Here is an 18,082-nt window from a genome sequence, read left to right as displayed (position 1 = left end):
TAGTCTCACATCTTCAACAATGTATCTCAACTGATGAGTGATCGTGCCCTAAGATATCTCAACAGATTCTTGGCACCAATCCAATGTGAGTGGTGAGGCTCAACCATATATTGATTCAATGTGTTGACTACAAAGCATATATTCGGATGGGATTTCACCAAGAACATCAATGCTCCAACGAGTTGACGATACTCGGTAACATTTCGTAAAATAGGTTCGGCAGCACTACCACTTAACTTCTTGAAGTCAAGCTCCATCGGGCTAGTTACGGGCTTGCTGTCCACCATGCCAAATCTCTCCAATATCTTCACCACATATTTTCCTTGAGATAGGAAAATCTCCCTTGGCTTCTGCCAGACTTCTAGTCCTAGGAAATAGTGCATCAGTCTTAGGTCCTTCATCTCAAACTCAGAAGCCAACTCCCTCTTACATTTGTGAATAAGAGGGTCTACCCCTATTAGAAAGAGGTCATCAACGTACAACACCAGTATGAGAGGATTGTCATCTTCAACCTTAAAGTAAAGGTTAGAGTTAGCTTCACTCCTAGTGAATCCCAACTTCATCAAGTAGCTATCAATCCTTTCATACCATGCTCGGGGTGCTTGATTTAGCCCATGTAGAGGGCCTTCTTCAACCTGCACACATGAGATTCTCAATCATGAATCTCAAATCCATGCAAGAATGCAGTCTTGACATCCATCTAATGTAGGTTCCATCCTTGCAAAGCAGCAAGGGCTATGATCGAGCGGATGGTGGTATATCGAGCAACAGGTGCAAATATCTTGTCATAGTCTATACCTTCCTTCTGAGATAAGCCATGAGCGACAAAACGAGCCTTATACTTTTCCGCACTTCCATCAACTACATGCTTTATCTTGTAAAGCCATTTCGAAGTGACAACTGCTTTGTCCTGGGGTCTGGGGACCACATCCCAAACATCATTTTTCATAATGGACTCATATTCCTCAATCATAGCATCCTTCCATACTTGATGCTTGATAGCTTCTGTGAATGACGAAGGCTCATTTTGGATGATCATGTTCATGATGGTCAGGTATCCCTCATACTTGTTTGGGTTCTTACTTTCACGGAAGGTTCCTCTGGGTGCAATGTGTCCTTCAACATCATCAAGTGTCCCCTTAAGCCATGAAGCCCTCTTCCTAGAAGAGGAAGGCTCTTGCGGAGGAGGATCAATAGGATCCATAGGTTCTTCCACAATAGGAATCATCTCATCTTCCTTTTCCTTTGGTTCCCTGGTGTCAGCTTCTTTAGATCCTCTTAGTGTAGGAAGATTGTCAATTTTGCTAAGAGCCATATCTTCGTCAAATGTGACATCATGGCTAATTTTGACTTCCCTTTGACCAGCCACATAGATTCTATAGCCCTTATTATTTTTGCTATAGCCCACGAAGATTCCTTTCTTTCCAGATGCACCCAATTTATTCCTTTTCTCCTTCGGCACATGAAAATAAGCAAGACTTCCAAAAATTATAAAATGTGATACATCAAGTTTCTTACCAGTGAACATATCTTCAGGAGTCTTGGAACCCAATTCTTGATGAGGGCATCGGTTTTGTACATATACGACGGTATTTGTAGTTTCATCCCATAGAAAACTTCGGAAGTCTTTGATCATGGAGCATAGCATGGACAGCTTCCACAATTGTACGGTTCTTCCTTTCCGCCACACCATTCGGCTCAGGAGTATATGGTGTAGTAGTCTCCCTCTTAATGCCAGCCTCTATGTAAAAGTCATGAAACTGATTGGATTCATATTCAGTCCCATTATCAGTCCTTAAGATCTTGATCTTCTTTTCTGTTTGATCCTTGATCAAGGCTTTGAAGTGCCAAAACCAGGAGAACACTTCATCCTTCTTTTTCAAGAAGTATATGAAAGTCTTGCGAGAATCATCATATGTAAAAGTGAGGTAATATAAATATCCTCCTAGGAAGTTCACAGGCATCATACTGGATATGTTTGAGTGAACCAACTACAATATATCGGAGGTCTTGCTTTGGCTTGAGGGGAATGGTCCCCTTTTGAGATTTCCTTCGACACATCGTGGACATACACCTTCTTTCTCTAATATGAACTGGAGCATCACGATCACCATTTTTCTTACATCGGGTAGAGCTTTATAATGAAGGTGAGCAAACCTCTAATGCTATAGTTTGGATTGAATAGATGTGTCATAAGACATGACACCTAGTGGACTTCCTCTGACCTGATATAATGAATCAACTCGAAACCCAAGAGTGAAAGCATCTTTAAAGTTATTTTTCCATACACATACCTTGCCATCGATGAAGGCCACCTTGTAGCCTTTGTCTTCCATTGCCAAAATGGACACTAGGTTCTTTTTTAGCTTAGGTACATATAATACATCTTGTAAATGAATTGTATTCCCCTGATTCAATTGAAGAGTGTCATTCCCAACACCTTTCATGGGATATTTTGAATTGTCCCCAAGAATAATTTCCAAGATGGTCTCCTTCTCTACCAGATTAGAGAGAGCTTCTTTGTAACCAGTGAAGTGCCTTGAGGCACCACTATCAATAAGCCAATTTCCCAACAAGTTAGGGGGAGCAGTAGTAGAGAGGGCCACTGGTAGACAATATTCATCTTGCTTATTGTTAACAACGTTAGATTCATACCTAGAGTTTCTTTCCTTCTTGAAAGGTTGTCCTCTTCCTTGATTTCTGGCATTTCTTTTACCTCTACCATTTGACCTGCCATTCCTTTGATTGCCTTGAGAGTGATTTTTTCATTGTCCCGTTGTGAGTCCCTTTTATCAGGGCACTCCCTCACATAGTGGCCCGTTTTATTGCAATTATAACATCGTCCTTTTTTTCCACCCTTTGGTCTGGCCTTTCATTTGAATTTAGCCCCAAAATTGTTTCTTCTTTTAGCATGAGAGGAAAAGGCAGAGGGATGACCTTCAAGTACAGGTATTTCTTGTTCTTCCATCCTTGTTTCTTATTGGATGCATTTGGCCATCAATTCCTCAAATCTAGGAATTACATTATTGTTGAGAAAAGTAGTCCTGAATATATACCATTCAGGTGGCAGTCCTCCAAGAGTTGTGAGTGTCATTTCTCTGTCAGGAATTACTTCCCCAATAGATAGGAGATCATTCTTGATCTCGGTGATCCTTAAGAAATATGCTTGCATACTCTCATCTTTTCCCTTCTTAATTTCCTTTAGCTTATTTCTAAGGAAAAAACTTGAGTTGCATCATTAACCTTAAATAAACTCACCAGTCTATCATAGATTTCCTTGGAGGTGTTCAACTCGGAAACATAGGCCACTAGGCATGTTTTGATAGAGTGCCATATGATCTTCCTTGCTTTGACTTCTCCCTTAGTCCACTTGTTTCTAGCAGTAGCGGATGCACTTGATGAAGGCTCAACAATTCTGCCTCTCACATGGTCCAACACTTCCTGCTCTTCTAATTTTAGATCGAGAGACATCTTCCATCCGTGACAGTCAAACTTCTCATGGAGTTTGTCTTTAGCAGGAAAGTGTGCTGAGGACCCCATGATTTATTTAAGATAGCTTTGCCAACCTTTTCTTCAGTGATTTCTCTTGCTCTTTCTCTTGCTTGGGCTTTGTCTTCACCTCAGCTCTGATACCATGTTAATTTATGGTATGTTCTATGCTTGGAGCAGTTTACTTATTTTTCTTCTTATTAGCCACAGATTAGCAATCACATATACATTAAGTAAAGTGTAGACAGAACATTAAATGATCAATAGAAAACAAGTCAAGACAAGAGACACAAGATGTGGCGGCTAGCCAGGGACAAACCCCAATGCAGGGAAACCCTTTGATCAAATATTCATTTATCTTCAATAGTTCAGCGGATAGAAATAGTACAAAATCAGAATTCAGTAATTTTATATCAGCAACAGAAAACCCTAGATCAGCAAAGTCAAACTTGGTCAAACAAGTAGAAATTGACCTCCAATATGTTTAGTCAATTTCTGGTCAACTAGCCCTTGAATAGCCCCAAAAATGCAGTCAAACTACAGTTGACTGAAGTCAACTTGCTGCCCCAAACTAGGGCAGTCAACGCCGGTCAAACCAGAGGTCAGATCACCTCGGTTTTCGTGCCAAAATTTGTGGCCTGCCTAGGAGAGGCAGCCACACCAAATCTGCATTCCTAGATGGTCAACGCTTGGTCAACGTTGGTCAAAGAGATGACCTGCAGCCTCTGTGTCCTTCTTCCTGCATCTGCCTTGCCCTACTGCATCTTCTTTTCCAGCCACACGTGTGAGAGAGAGAGAGGCTCCTTTGATGCATAGGAGAGAGAGAAGATGAGTGATTGAATGAGTTCCAAATGACTCAACCTCTCTTCTATTTATATGAAACGCTGGGCATGTGTGCCACACACTTAGCTGCTGGCTGACCTTGACAATTTGTCAAGTAATTAGAAATAAATTCATATCTCCATAAATACTTGTCGGAATCGAATGATCTTTAGATCAATCCTACACCTCTCGACGAGAGGAATCTAGGAAAAATATCAGCAACCATAAATAAGGTGACTCACATGGAGTTTGGGCCTAGTTTCCAATTTTAACATTAACATATTTTATCTAGGATATGAATGACGATAGAGACTCATTCTCCTCCATCCTGATGGAGAGAATCTTTTTCCCAAGGAATAAAGCTCGACTGGTATTCTTGATCTCATATATTTCTTTGAGAGTCATCCATATTTCATTCGCCATCTTGCACTCCCGAATGTGAGGGATGACACAATCTTTGACTGATAACTTGAGGAGAACCTTTGCCTTCATCTCCCTTTCCTCTGAGTGTTGAATAACTGTATTCATTCCACTAGTTGCAGTAGTCGGCTTGACCTCATCACTAGTGGCAATGCCATAGGCATTTTTTTCCTCAAGCATAGTCTGGAGATTAAACTTCCAATTGGTGTAATTGGAACCATCAAGTTTATTACTCTCATTGAGATAAGCTTCTGTAATTTGGTTATTCATTTTGAATGAATAAAAAAATTCAACAATTTAAAAACAACCCCAGATCTTCTTTAAAAACGATCACTCCAAATTCCCTTTTTTTTAAACAATACACCCCCATTTTATCAAATAATAAGCCCCTTTCTTTATATCAAATAAAGAGCCTCCATATTTTTTAATTAAAGAACTGAAACTTTAACTAAAAAACCTTTAATTATTAAAACGATAATTATTCTTTTTAACGCAGGAACATGAGCGTGTCAAACGTATTGTTGCAAGGGCCACCTCAATAGATTATTAAAAAACAGGATTATTGAAATAATCAAATCGGGAGAAAATTTCACAGTGATTATCAATCAAATGGCAATCACCAAAAACGCAATCCTCCTCCATGTTGATGACAGATGTTTAAGGTCTTTTTTTAATTCAACGCAGTAACAATTATGCATTTAATGGCCTCATCCACGCACCAAAAGCTCTCACGCCCTCCACGACCTCCGATGTCTGCTCGGCCTCAAGCTCTCATGCAGATGGCGACCTCCTTCACGCCTCCTGCTACCTCCTCCACGGCCACAATGTTGAGCAGTAGATCCACGGCTTCTATACTCAACCTCGCCTTTTTGCATGAATCAACAATTATTGGCCTCTGTCAGCAGCGAAAAAATGCGCCCTGCCTTTGCTACCCTCTGCAACCTCATCTGGCACACGATGTCCTCTAGTGTTGTGATCCTATGATGCAACATTTTCTCACACACGACAAATCCGATTTGGAACGTATGCCAAGAAGCACCTTGGGCTTCAAACATGGCTGGATCGATTGATCTGATCCAACTCTCAACACCACGATTGGATTGGATCTCCAGCAGAATGGATTAGCAGACATGATCCTTCCTTCTCTGCATCAGCAAAACAATGGATCAGTAAAACAAATACCGAATCCACCTCTTCTCACACGATGGACGAGAAAAAAACCTTTGCAATCAACCAGCCCTCGAATGCGTGGCATGGAGACTATCACCACCTTCCAAAATGCAATCCCGCAGAGTTTTTACAGAAAACGGTCAACGCAATTTTCCAATGCGCACTCGTGCCATTCTGGACATAAAAAACCGCGTAAGTCTAGAAGTGAAATCAGCGTGACTATCACTTTTAAATCCGCGCTAATCGCCCTCCAAACGCATCGGTAAAACTTCTTCCACCACTCAGGGTTGCAAGCTTCCTCAGTCCTGCAGCTTTGGTACCATGTCAAGAGTTTCACAGGGAAGACAAGAAATAATGAAACCAGAACAAGAGGAGCTCACAAGTGTGGATCACTAGGAGCTACCTCAAACAAAATGCCACACATAGCTTCACACTAATATCAGTATTAAATAGTTACAAGTAGTTAGGGACAGTAAATCATATCCCTAGAAAATAGGAACTGAACAACTATGAAAAGTAAACACTCAACTACGTAACAACAATATCCTATTCTCCATTAATTCTAACAGAATTTCGATGGGAATCTAGATGGAGTAAGTTGACTTGAGATAGACCCTAGATTTAATTTGTGATCTTCATCATTAGGTTCAAAGAGTACATTCTCTATGTTTAGACTCATATGTATAGTTATATACTTTTTGAATTAACAACATATTAAATAACTTATCAGTTACGATTATTACAGGGGATAACCAATTATGATAAAAGAATATGAATTTTGTTGAATTTTAGGGTGATCCATATCAAGTTTTTTGAGAAGAGTTTTCCGCGAAAATCACATCATAATTCATTTGTCGAGGCGTTTCGAGCCAACAAGTGTGGTTCATCTTCAAGACAAGTTGAAGAACCAAACCATGGCTACAGGGTAAATTGAAAAACCAGAATATAATTTTTCTTGAGAAGTCCAAAAAAACATAGAAAATTGATATATATATATATATATTCAACCCTTATCTTTGTCACACGTGTTCGATGGAACTCACCCCAACCATTCGAAATATCTTGAGTTGATAATCAATGAAGTGTTTAATAAGTGTGGTTTTTAAATGTAACATATTTCATTTAGTATCTATATGTATAAACCCTTCATTCATCTATTGCGCATTTTTTCCACAACAGAAGCAATCTCCCTCGACCCGGATGCTTTCTTTCATGCGAAGCAATCTGTCCTCAACATGATGTATCATGGAAAAAAATTGTTCCGAAAAGTTGAGATGGAATTGTCGAAATCATTAATCATGATTTGGTCTGAAAGTCAAAATGGAATTTCAACAGCAATTTCACATGAAATTTGATTCTCAATTCATTCTTACTGGAGAAGGTGGAAATTGCAAATAACTTCAATATAGTTCTCTGCCTCATGGTGGCATATTTGTCATTGAAGTTAGGGTTTTATATCTCATTTTTTAACGTTTGCTGTTAGAACATTAATCACGACTGCACAAACGGCGTTGCCCACTGTTCACATGTCAGCAAGTTTAATGTGACTCTGTAGGAATCAGTCAAACATCATTTCAAGACGGCGGAGATCAACGGAGGTCATTATTGATTCTCCTTCATATGTATCTATAAATAATTATATTCAGTAATGGAATATTAAGCTCTTCTGAAGAATCTTCATTGTCTTCTATCATGGTATCAGAGCTGGTTGTGAGGTGAGGTAGAGCAGTGTAGCTCCTACTGTGCATGAAAGGTGTGTTTAGTGAGAATAAAGTGTGTTCCCTGGTGACTAAAGCTCCCTGTAAAGTGAAGTTCCTTGAAGCTGCCTGTAATGTGAAGTTTCTCGCTGTGTAGAGAGCATGACCTCTTGTTGTTATGGGAAAGTGGCATAGTCAAAATTTCTTGTCCTGTGCCACTGTGTTTGGAGAGTTGCACAGTCTAGAGAAAAAGAGTGCGGCTGACTTGTGTGTAAGCTTGATGACATGAAAGAAGTTGTGTGTGAAGAGCATTAGCCTGAGGAGGAATTAAGCCTTGCCTTGCTGCTCTGTTGTGAATAACGTGAGAGAATGTAGGAGATGTGTGGATCAAACACACAACTGGATGTTCTGATTTCTTGCTATTGGAGTTGTGCTAGCCTTGTGGTGTGATGTTGTATTTGCTACACAGAAGTGCTACAATATCCACTGTGTGCAGAGAAAGTGGAGAGCCAATTGTATGAAGTGGCTATGAGCATGTTATTGGTGAGTTAAATCACCATTGCTTGGTGAGCATCTGGCGTTAAATCAAGTGATTGATTGCTTGCCTTCTGTTTAAGTGCAGTCCACGAGACCGTCATTCCGGAGACATTGTGCAGTTTGGCGCTAAGTTGTGTGGATAGCTTGTTGTGCAAAGAGTGTGAGCGCTATTGGAGTCAAAGGTTAGTTCTCCAGAGGGTCGAGACTGTGAAGATTAGTGAGGTTGTTTATGCCTGTTGTGGATGTGTTAAAATTCTTGGTGGTGCACAGTGTTGTGGAGTGGTGTGTGGGGGTGCATAAGAGCGTTAAGTCACCTATGGAACCAACCAGACTATTGTTGGCCTGAGGAGTAAATCCTGTCATTCCCATGAAGTTATTATTGCTCTTTTGAGGAGAGCTTTGAGAAGAGGTTGTTATAAAGTTTGCTTGGACATCGAAGCGACTTGTGTTGGAAAAGACCGCCGAGACCTCATCATTGATATAATTTGCCCAAGGTTTATAGTACTATTTGGAGAGAAATCCTCGATGAACGCTTGCATCATCTAGGAATAGTAAAAATCAGTATTGAAGATAGTCGATGGGTATCCTATTGGCATGGTTGTGTGGTTGTGAAAACTCTAGCGGCATGTTAATCTGAGCCACAAATTGTTTTGTGACTTTACTTTGTTAGGTGTTGGGTTCTAAGGTAGGAATAGGTTGTGAGGAGAAGCGAGAAGCATAGGATTTGAAGTCAGCAAAGCCTTGCGTCGTTGTGCTATCGTGAGACTGTCGGGTAATAGAGGAGTTGTTTCTGTGAACTCTACTCTTGGACGAGGATACTTGAAGGTGAGATTGTTGTTGGAAAAGGCTAATCAAAAGAGTGGGGCAGCAAAAGTGTGGTGCGCATCCGAGGAGGTGAGAGGCAGAGCCGAGCCTGGTGCTATTGTGAAGTCAAAGCTGGCCAGAGTTTAAGGAAAATTTGAGCCTAGCTAAGAGTTGTGTGGGAGCGTTGTTAGATCTCCAACGTGTCTTATTTGCTGGGTTCTTTTCTATGTGGCAGAGGTAAAGTGGAGCCCAGCTGATATGTCTATCTTTTTAGACTTTTTTGACAATGACCCTTTCGATGATCATTTTCTCAGGAACCCATTTGGCAACATTTTTGGGTCTGGCAGTGTTTTTGAGTTCGAAGAAATCTTTGACAAACAATGTGATGCTATTGAGGATTATGTTATTGATGATCACGAGCTAAAATCTATTCCACATGATTCTGCAATCACTCAGAGTAAAACTTGCTTCTCTCATAACCCAATTGTTAGAAATTTTATTGTATCTGCTTTCAAGATGACTGCGATAGTGGAGGATACAACTATGGATGTTGTTCAGACGTTGCTCATGATCGAAGACGAGTGCACTTTGTTGGTTCCTCATGGAAAGTGGGGAGAACATGAATTAGATTACCTTGTTTGGGATCTTGCATTGCATCCCAATCCAAAAGAGGTTGTTGATGTTAAGTACGTAAGGAAGGAGCAAAGGAAGTTCATAAGAAAAGCCAAAAAGGTGAAGATGAAACTGGGCTAGCAAATGAACAAGCATGGACCCTTTAGCAAGAAGTCAAAAATGAAATGTTTTGTTGTAAGCCTAGCTGAAACTTAGACCAGCAAGCAACTTAAAGTTTAGGTCATCGTGATTAAGAGGGGTGTTAGAACATTAATCACAATTGCACAAACTGTGCCACCCACTGTTCACACATCAGCAAGTTTAATGTGACTTTGCAGGAATCAGTCGAACATCATTTCAAGATGGCAGAGATCGGTGGAGGTCATTATTGATTCTCCTTCATATATCCCAGTCCAATTCTGGATTAAGAAACCCATTCTGCTCGACCCTTCTCTGAACTTGAGGGGAGTCTCTGTCGGAAAGGAGCTTGTTTTAAAAACTGTCATGGGGATTCTGAACAAATTAACTCCGGAAAAGTTTGATGTTCTCAAATATCAACTTATAAATTCTGGGATTACTTCAGCAGACATTCTACATGGGGTCACATCTCTTATTTTCAACAGGGCGGTGTTAGAACAAACATTTTGCCCCATGTATGCTGAGTTGTGCCAGTACCTAACTACAGAACTCCTTGAATTTCCATCTGAAGAACCCGATGGAAAGCTAATAGCATTGAGGCGAATACTTTTGAACAGTTGCCAAGCAACATTTGAAGGTGCTGAAAAGTTGCGAGATGAAATCATAGAAATGACAGACCCAGATCAAGAAGCTAAACGCCGTGAGAAGTAGAGGATGGTAAAGCTTCGCACTCTGGGAAACATTAGGTTTATTGGGGAGCTTTACAACCATTAAATGGTACCTGAAACAATTATTCATCTTTGCATTCAACACTTGTTAGTTCATGATTCAAAGGCTGGTCCCTCTAAGGAAAATGTGGAGGCTCTTTGCTTACTTTTCAATACTGTTGGAAAACAACTTGAAGAAAACCCTAAGTCCCGGAGTATCGTTGATTCTTATTTTGCCTGAATGGAGGAGCTCTGTAATAGCGGAGACATTGGATCTTAAATGAGATACATGGTTGGCGAGATTCTTGAATTGCGTGGTAATAAATGGGTCCCTAGACGTGAAGAGATAAAACTCAAAACTACAAATGAGATCCATTCAGAAGCTGAACAAAAGGCAGGTTTAAAACCAGAACATCAAACATGCATGTGGGTGGTGGGAACAGTTTTATTATCAGATATGATGCAGAAGCATCCAAGTCATTAGGGCAAAGGAAGCCTAGACGTAGGCGAGCACAGAAGAATGAGTCAGTGGGAGAAAGAGAAGCGCAGATGCAGAAGACTGCACAAGCAGATGAGCCAGTCTTTGAAGGTTGAAAATGAGTGAACATGAATGTAATTTGGTTATTTCTTTACTGCAATCTGCCATTGAACATAGCTTTTCAGGGCGACCTGGAAGCTTGATGCCTAGAAAACAGAACTTAATGGCTATTATTGCTGTATTAAATGGATAGAGTATCTGATGCCTGGCAGACATACATAACGGTTACTAGTGCTGTGCTGGATTGAACATCATGTATAGATTATAAAAAATAAACGTGGTTACGGTGAAAAAGAAAAAGGTATATTAAAATAAAGATAAATTATACACAAGGCTAGATCATCACCCTCGTCTCCTTATATACACAAATATTAATATTTTGTTTATAGATGTGGGTATCCTTCTAAATATTTTATTTATAACCATGTAACCATGTTATAATGTATCAATTGTTTAATATGACATTTCGATTTTCTTATATGTATAAGCATACATCAAACTTTGAACTTCTATATACAAAAAAACACAAGGGAAAAATAAAGTTTTATTCCATTGATGTATTTGGATACATATAAGCAAATCGAAATGGTATATATATATATATATATATGATGTATATATTTTTGATATTTTTATAAATATATTAGGTAATTATAAGTAATATATTAATTATAATTAATTTTGATAATTAATTTAATTGGTTAAAATATTTTAAATTATTTGTTCTCTATGTGAAACAGATTTAATTTTCTTTAAATTCATGAAGATTAAACACCAACACAATAAGACTATTTCTTACAACTTCATACATACCAGACTTCAAGCCCGTGGTTAACACTAGATTCAGTCCCCCACCCAATAAGTAACTTAAGGTCGAATGTAGGTGCAACGAAGACATAAAAGACATGGGAGGGGAAGAAATAAAGGTCGTCAAAAAGTAAAGCTAGGTGACCCTCTAGGTGAGATTAGCAAGAGCCCTAGCCTAACCATCACTTGGCAAGATAGAGATGCTAGCACGACAAGGATACCACCAAAAGCTGGGTGACAAAATGACCCAACCACTTATAAGTCCAAACATTGAACAAATTATAATCCAACCAATCAACCAAATGGAATGCACTCTCATGACATAACAAACCAAGCACTAACTTTGATATAGTTATTACATTTCCAAGATTATGTCAGAATGTGATTCTCAAGAGAGATATTAATTGTTTGATTTCTTTTCTAACTTTGTTAGATTCCAAGATATTTTAGAAACCTGCAATTGATATAAATTCATTGAAAAACACAAGTCTTTCCTCAATAAAAACTTCATCTCCAACTCAAAAGACAAACATAAAATTTACCATATGATATATCTCATTCATTGAAGAAGGAAACACATAATCATACCAAAAAAATTGCTTCACATTTCATTGAATTAGAATTAAACAAATACAATATAGTATTGACCAAAATAGCACAAATATCATATTTAAATCACAACAAAAATCTAAAGTTGGAAATCTCTTATTTAAAAAAACAAATATCAAATTTAAATCGCAACAAAAGCCTAAAGTTAGAAATCACTCAAAAAAAACCTCAAATTCTCTAAATAATAGCTATTCATAATATCATAAATACAATAGACCTACCAATAACCTTATTATTTTAATATTTACTATTTCAAAAATTAAATATTATTTATTATATAAAAAATTAAATGCTATGATTATAGACTAAAATTATAACATATTAATATCATGGGAACTATAATAATTCACAAGTATAATAAACCTAACAATAATCTTATTATTGTAATATTTACTATTTAATGTTTCCAAAGTTAAATATCATTTATTATATAAAATATTAAATGCTAATGACACCCAAATTATACCACTAAAGTCTTAAGAAATTATAACATATTAATATCATAAGAAATTATTATAAGTTTTGAAATTTTAAGTTCTCCACAGTGTTTTTTTTAAGTTCAATATTAAATTATAATGTGATAATAGATTAAACAGCTAAAACAAATTAGAATAAGAAAATTTAAGATTCTTAGTTTTAAAGTTATTTTGAAATTTAAATATTCAGATTAAAAAATTTAAATCTATATTATAAATAAGAAAATTGGAAAAAAAAAATATTATAAATAAGAAATTGGAAAAAAATTTATGTTACTTTCAATTTTTAATATATTAATATTATTTTTAATAAATAAATATTTAAAATAAAAAATATCAAAATTTTATTTTGATGTTAAAATTTAAAATTAGAGTGAGTTGAGATAGATATGTGTTGTATGAATATGATTTAACTTGTTATCTTCATCAAATCATTAGATTTGAAAAGCACACTGGGTATACATTTTAGAGATTAAGAAAAACCATATTAAACAAGTAATTTATTAAACAACTATTTCATTAGAATTATTATAAAAGATAACTAATTATGATGGATGGAAAGAATATGTATTTTTTTTCAAATTTAAAAAATAAAAAAAAAATTAGAATATGTGTGTTTAGTTTAATTTATAAAGGAAATAGTTTTTTTTATGGGAATTTAATTATAGAATTTCAAACAAAAATGTGATATTTTATTATATAAAATACATTTTTGAATGCATAAATAGATTCAACACCATTAAAAAAATAGAGCACTCAAATTTACTCATTAAACAACTTAAACTCAAATTTTTTAAAATCGTTATCCAATTTTAATTAAAATTAACTAAGAAGAATGACGCAAAAAAATCATTTTATTTATAAAATAAACTATACCTATATATATCTATACATAAAATATATACCACACTTATCTCTATCACAAGTATTCAGTGGAACTCACCCCAACCATTCAAAATATGTTTAGTTGATAATCAATGAAGCGTTTAATATGTGTGGCTTTTAAAGCTAAAATATTTCATTTTATATGTATATGCATCAACCCTTCAACCATCTTAATCAGCCAACGTACTAAAGCTTCTCCGCGGCGACTGTTTTGGGCACTTATTCCGTAGTACAATCAATATGCCTCGGCCCGGATGCTGCCTTTCGTAAGAAGCAATCTCTCCTGAAAATTTGAAACGGAATCATGGAATGCCCGGATGCTTTCTTTCTTTCCTGGAAAGCAATTTGTTCTAAAAATTAGAGATGGAATCCTCAAAAGCATTAATCATGATTTTGTCGGAAATGCAGTTTCAAAAGAAGTTTCACATGAAATTCTATTCCCCATTCATTCTTTCCGGAGAAGCTAGAAAGCGCAATTAACTTCAATACGGTTCCATGCCTCGTGGTGGCATATTTCTCGTTGAAGTTAGGGTTTTACATTTCATCTTACCGGAGAAGCTAGAAAGCGCAGTTAACTTCAATATAACTCCAATATAGTTCTCTACCTCGTGGTGGCATATTTGTCATTGAAGTTAGGGTTTTACATTTTATTTTTGAACATTTTCTTAGACATCGACGATCCGTTAGAAATTGTAATTACTCGTATATTAGAGTTGATTAAATTTAAGAGAGTTAGTTAATTGAGTCAAGTTTAGTAAGTTCATATTAAGTTATATTTTGGGAAAAGTCGAATTTAAAGTGTGCGTATGTAATGATCAAATTATAAAGTTTGTGTGATCAATAGAGAAAACCCACAACTGCTATAGTTTGTTTGTGTTAATTATTGTGTTTCTCCTCTTTGTTTTTCCAACACCATCTCATTAAGAAACACATTATGCTCGACCTTTTTATGTACTACAAAATTCAGCATCCCCAGGACTTGGTCCTGTTGAGGCTGATATTCCTTGGTCTGCCATGAGGAGAACCTTGACAGACAAGGATCTTGTTCTAAAAACTGTTAGAAAAATTTTGACAGACAAGGATCTTGTTCTAAAAACTGTTAGAAAAATTTTGACAGACAAGGATCTTGTTCTAAATTTACCCATGAATGTTTAAGACCACATCGCAACATAACATATGCTTGATTATAATATAAAACATAGAAAAATGCATTCGTGTGATAAATGGAGGCTGCAGCTCCAAGTGAAAATACAAAAGACTTACTGCAATTTACACATCATTCGGGTTGTGGAGTAAATGTTTATAAAGCTCCGTAAAATTGTTTTTCACGCGCCCACCAATATTTCCTCCATGATTTTCTCCTCACTACCTCACAAACTTTCACCCTCTCTCGCTCTCTCACTTGCCCAACAATGCAAATGACTTACACATTCATATTTATCTCAACATAGAAATTTGTCATTAATACATGACAGAGAAAATAATTAATACGCAACATGGGCGATTTTACATAGTAATTGTTTTTTTGAACTTGCACGTGTTGTGGAGTGTGGGCAATAGTCGCAAAGTAAATGTTTGTCCTTATCTATTTACCAAAATTTATTAAATGCCTTAACTTCTGCTATGTGTTGCAAAATGGTCCGCATTGTACTTCTGTTCTCACTTCAGTCCTTTCGCGTACAAAGAAAATCACAATTGTGCAATAGTTGACTGGGCAAGCATGGTGTTTTTCAGTGTGTTTAAGGCACTGGTTGGGATTATTATTTCCAACACTTCCCCTTAATCACAATTGTCGCCATTGACAATTCCCAAATACTCTCTGAGATAAACAAAACTTTCACGTGCTAATGGCTTTGCGAAAATATCAGCAAACTGTTCCTGTGACCTGTAGTGTTGCAACACAATTTTATCATTATTAATCAATTCTCTGATAAAATGATATTTAGCATCAATATGCTCGGTCCGCTTGTGAAAGACTGAATTATTCGACAATGCAATTGCATATGTGTTGTCATAGAAAATAGTTGTCATTCCCTGTTGTTCGTGGCGAAGATCCCTCAACATCCTTCTCATCCAAACTGCCTGATAGACTGCTGCTGTTGCGGTGACATATTCATATTCTTCTGTTGACAATGAAACTATCGGCTGCTTCTTGGAAGCCCATGAAGTGGCTCTAGAACCTAAATGAAAAACATATCCTAACGTGCTCTTTCTGTCATCGACACTCCCTGCCCAATTACTGTCAGTGTAACCAACCAGCATGAAATCATATGTTGCGGTGTACAAAATGCCATACTATTTTGTCCCATTAACATACCTTAGAATCCCTTTCGCTTCTTGCCCATGTGTTTCCTTGGGTGTCTCCATGGACCTCGACACCAAACTCACTGCATACATTATATCTGGCTTAGTGGCAGTCAAATACATTAAGCTACCTATCATACTTTTGTATAATGTCGGATTGACATTGCTGCTACAATCTTCTTTGCTCAATTTCAACCCCATGACAGTTGGATTTGGTGCAAGCTTGTTGTTCTGCGTTTTAAACCTCTCCAAAATGTCTGCTACATACTTTGCTTGAGAAAAAAAATGCCATTTTTTGTTTGCTTCACTTTTATGCCCAAAAAATATCTTAACAACCCCAAATGAGTCATTTCAAATTCATTCTTCATGACTTGTCTGAAATCAGCGATGCGGAAATCATAATTTCTTGTAAAAATTAAACCATCTACATATAAGCCAACAATAAGAATCTTACTATCACTCTCTTTGATGTAGAGAGTAGGGTCATTGACACACTTGTCGAAACCATTGTCCAACAAGTAGGCATCTATCCTATTGTACCATGCACGCAGTGCTTGTTTCAACCCATAAAGAGCTTTCCTCAACTGATACACTTTGTCTTCTTGGCCTTCTACCTCATAACCAGGCGGTTGCGCAAAATATACTTCCTCTTTTAGCACTCCATTCAAGAACGTTGATTTTATGTCCATTTGATACACTTTCCATTTATGTTGCGCAACAATCACCACAACTGTACGCACCATCTCCATCCTCGCGACTAGCACGAACATCTCCGCACAATCTCTTCCATGCTGCTGCTTGTATCCTTTGACAAGTAGCCTCGCTTTGTGCTTTTCAATCTTACCATCGACATTGCTCTTGGTCTTATAAACCCACTTCACTCCAACGACTTGTTTTCCTTACGGAATGTTCACTAACTCCCATGTTTCATTATTTTCTATTGCTTCTATTTCTTCCTCCATTGCCACAACCCATTTTTCTTCTTTGACTACATCTTCAAAATGGATTGGGTCATCTACATGACAAAATAATGCAAATAAGGAATTCATACCAACGCTACTATCAACCTCATCTTGCTCATAAATTTCATTTAGATTTCTGAATTTTTGGTCTTCTTGTGCTTACTAAAGATGGGCTTGACATATCACTTGGTTTTGTGCTTTGTGGCATGCTTGGAGAAGCACTTGCTTGACTGCATGACACTATCCTATTACTTGTTGATGGTGTTCCTTGCTTCCTACTTTGTTGCACTTGAATAGGAGTAAGGGGGGTAATTGTTGAGGAATTGTTTTATGCTATCAATTCCTCTTTGTCTTCATGTCGTATACATTCTTTCACATTGATTGTCTTCTCTAAAATTCCATCCCATGCTTCCTCTTCTATGAACTGCACATCTCTGTTGATTATGACCTTCTTGGTTCATGGATTGTAGAGCTTCTATGCTTTGGATTCATCACTATATCCAACAAATATACATTTCTCTCCCTTGTTTTCCAACTTCTTCCTCAACTCATCGGGGACATGTGCATATGCCACACATCCAAACAATCTCATGTGAGTGACATTATGCTTTCTTCCACTCCATGCCTCTTTAGGCACTATGTTCTGGACGCTTTTGGTTGTACATATATTCAATATATATGTTGCACATGCGACAACTTCAGCCTAATAATCATTTGGAAAATGCTTTTCCTTCAACATACTCCTTTCCATTTCCATAATGGTCTTATTCTTCCTTTCCGCTACACCATTTTTTTGAGGTGTATACCTTGTTGTAAATTTCTTGTGAATTCCATGCTCCCTACAAAAACGAAGGAAATCATTTGAGATGTGTTCTCGACCTCAGTCAATCCTGAGGACTTTCATGTAGTGTCCACTTTGGTTCTCAACAAGAGCCTTGTATTGGTGAAAGTGCTCAAACACTTCACTTTTCTGTTTGAGGAGATAGACCCATGTCTTCCTTGTGTAGTCATCTATGAAGGTCAATAAATAGTGGCTGCCACCAATTGATGGTGTTTGCATTGGTCCACATAAATCCGAGTGGACAATCTCCAAAGGTGCCTTTTC

Source organism: Pinus tabuliformis, chromosome 7 (genome assembly GCF_031772625.1).
Source record: "Pinus tabuliformis cultivar Carrire ecotype Pingquan chromosome 7, CPIR1, whole genome shotgun sequence".
NCBI lineage: Eukaryota > Viridiplantae > Streptophyta > Pinopsida > Pinales > Pinaceae > Pinus > Pinus tabuliformis.
This window is presented reverse-complemented; position numbering follows the sequence as displayed.